The following is a 3,772-nucleotide window of genomic DNA, read 5'->3' as shown; positions in this document are numbered from 1 at the left end:
GGACAATTCTTCATTCTCAATGTAAAAAAAAATAGAAAGGAGAGAAAAGAAGTGTGAGACATCACCGAGGAAAATAATCTGTGAGAAAAAATAGAGAGTGCGAGCGATATTGTAGTGAGATGGAAAAATCAAAAGAGGGTTATTTCTTTTGAGTATGTAGTGATCTTTGGAGTTTTACTCAGACCTACAAGTGTAAAAATTCTTACTATAGTGATATTCGTTGCTCCTCTCGGGTCGTGATTTTTTCTCTTATTCAGGAGGGTTTCCACTTAAAATCTTGGTGTCATTATTTCTCTTTTTTATTCTCGTTGATTAACCGAATTTTTGTGTTCCACTTTTATTGATTTTATTACCGCAAATATTATTTCTGTTACGAGTGCTATAGTCCCTAATATTGTTACCATTCCTTCTTCTTTTAACCATCCCATAAGTGTAGAAAGTACGATTGATGAAGTTGTTGAGCATGAAGAGCAACCTAATGAGATTGTTGAGCAATGGGAGCAACTTCGTGATAATACCGAGCAAATGGAGGACCCAGAAGAAGAAGAACAATCTCAAGCTCTGAGGAGATCAAAAAGACAAAGGGTAGAGTCATCCAAATACCCTACCTCAGAGTATGTCCTCATCAATGATGAAGGGGAGCCAGAAAATCTTAAAAAGGTGTTGTCTCATCCAGAAAAAAGCCATTGAATTAAAGTCATGCACGAAGAGATGGAATCTCTACAGAAAAATGAAACATACCAGCTAGTTGAACTTCTAAAAGGCAAAAGACTGCTTAAGTGCAAGTGGGTCTTTAAACTCAAAAAAGATGGAAATGGCAAGTTGGTCAGGTAAAAAGCTCGATTGGTTGTAAAAGGCTTCGAAGAAAAGAAAGGTATTGATTTTGATGAAATATTTTCACCTGTTGTCAAAATGATTTCTATTCGAACTATTTTGAGCCTAGCAGCAAGTCTAGATCTTGAAGTGGAGCGATTGGATGTGAAACTGCATTTCTTCAGGAGATTTGGAGAAAGAGATTTATATGGAGCAACCAGAGGGATTTGAAGCATCAGGAAAGAAACACATGGTGTGCAAATTGAATAAGATTCTTTATGGGTTGAAACAGGCACAAGGCAATGGTACAAAAAGTTCGACTCATTCATGAAAAGTCAAACGTACACAAAGACCTATTCTGATCCATGTTTATACTTCAAAAGATTTTCTGACAATAATTTTATTATTTTTTTGTTGTATGCGGATTACATGTTAATTGTAGGACAAGACAAAGATTTGATTACAAGGTTGAAGAGAGATTTGTCCAAGTCATTTGACATGAAAGAATTGGGCCCACCACAATAAATTTAGGGATGAAGATTGTTCGAGAACGAACAAAAAGAAAGTTGTGGCTATCTCAAAAGAAGTCCATTGGACGTGTACTAGAACGCTTTAACACGAAGAGTGCTAAATCTGTTAGCACGCCTCTTGCGAATCATCTAAAGTTGAGCAAAAAGATGTGTCCTACAACAAAAGAGGAGAAAAAGGGAATGAACAAAGTTCCTTATTCTTCAGCAGCGGGGAGTTTGATGTATGCAATGGTGTGTACAAGACCTATATTGCTTATGCAGTTGATGTTGTTAGCAGTCCTTGAAAATCCTGGAAAAGAACATTGGGAGGCAGTTAATTGGATACTCAGGTACCTAAGAGGCACCACAAGAAACTGCTGGTTTTAAAGGATCTGATCCAATCTTGAAGGGCTATACAGATGCTGATATGGCAGGTGACCTCGATAATAGAAAATTCACTACTGGATATTTATTTACAATTTCAGGGGGGACTATATCATGGTAGTCAAAGTTGCAGAAGTGTATCACACTCTTTACAACTCAGGCAGAGTATATTCCAGCTACTGAAGCTGGCAAAGAGATGGTATGGCTAAAACGATTTCTTCAAGAACTTGGATTGAATCAGAAGGAGTATGTCGTCTATTGTGATAGTCAAAGTGAAATAGACTTGAGTAAGAAAATTATGTATCATGCAAGCACGAAGCATATTAACGTGAGATATCACTGAATTTGTAAAAGATAGAGGACGGATCTATGCAGGTCATGAAGATCCCTAATAGTGAAAACCTTTCAGATATGCTGACCAAGGTGGTATCAAGAGACACGTTTGAGCTATGCAAAGAACTTGTCAGCATGCACTCAAGCTAGAAACCTAGAGCTACCTTCTTCAGGTGAATGAGTCTGGAGGGGGAGATTGTGGGGTCCATCCCCATGTACCAAACTTTGAATAACTCTCTGCCAATTTCAAAGTTTGACAGATTTGGTGTGCTTATTTTTAGCTTTCCTCATTATTGTAATGTTGGTAAGTTGTGAAGAAGAAAAAAATATATTTTCTACTGTAGCACATTTGGAGGGTAGTGTATTTGTTCTCTATAAAAGGGAGGACAATTCTTCATTCTCAATGAACAAAAAAATGCAAAGGAGAGAAAGGAAGAGTGAGGCATCACAGAGGAAAATAATTTGTGAGAAAAAATAGAGAGTGCGAGTGATATTGTAGTGAGCTTGAAAAATCATAAAAAAGATATTTCTTTTGAGTGTATAGTGATCTTTGGAGTTTTACTCACACCTACAAGTGTAAAAATCCTTACTATATTGATATTCGTTGCTCCTCTCGGGTCGTGATTTTTTCCCCTTATTTAGGAGGTTTTCCACATAAAATGTTGGTGTCATTATTTCTCTTTTTTATTCTTGTTGATTAACAGTATTGTTGTGTTCCTCTTTTATTGATTTTATTATGGCAAATATTATTTCTGTTACAAGTTTATCCCCAACGATATTTGTATTCAAATAATAATAAAAGTTGGTTCTCAAAGCAAAAATAAAGAATGCTTTAGGCCATAGATATTAAGAAAAAACAAAATTGATAACATTGTAATTTCTTCATGGAATTTGGTCAATTTTAAAATTTTATCTTCTTGTTCTTTGAGATCTATCATTTTCTTGTACTTTGGGTGTTAGTTGTGACCTTCTTTGCAAATCAAGGACCTCAGTTTGCTGATTAGTTTTCTTCATTTATTTGCTCTAAAAGTACTTTCTTAAAAAAAAGTTAATTTTTAGGTACTAATATATCGAAATACTACTACTCTCAAGGTTTACATCAAGTGGAATGTTGGTTTTCATTCATAAGTTTTAGACATTGCAGAAACATCTAAGTTTATTTTTGAAAATGAAGTTCATATTCAAATTATACCCCGCCCTACCTAGTCCTCTTCTCATAAATATTTTTGTTTTTTATATTTTCTCGTATATTTTAGATATGTACATGTATTTTTAGAAATTTATATTTTCTACTTTCATATCGAATATAATAAAAATAAAAGTTTTATTTTTTAAGAAAAGTCATGCGGCAAATAAAATAAATTTTCCAAAAATATGTGTATATGTATAACACAAAACGAGAATTTTTTTTAAAAATAGAGGGTTAAATGGGATGGTCTTTTTAAAAGGTTATATCTAAAATATTATTTGAAAAAGGAGGGGAATGAAGTAACAACTTTAAAAAAAATTAAGGGATTTTTTTTAAAAAAACTAAACTATAGTGGGGGTTTGTTGGTTTGGGGGGGGGGGGGTTAGCGTAGTGATGNGGGGGGGGGGGGTTAGCGTAGTGATGTAAGGAGAATATTTTACATTTTATTCTATAATATTGTATTATTGTACAACTTTAATCTTTTAACTTTTACTAATACTAATAATTTATTTAATTCTTCCAAGGTGAATTTTGTATTCATTTG

Source organism: Solanum pennellii, chromosome 1 (genome assembly GCF_001406875.1).
Source record: "Solanum pennellii chromosome 1, SPENNV200".
Classification (NCBI taxonomy): Eukaryota; Viridiplantae; Streptophyta; class Magnoliopsida; order Solanales; family Solanaceae; genus Solanum; species Solanum pennellii.
Note: the sequence above shows the minus strand (reverse complement) of the source record.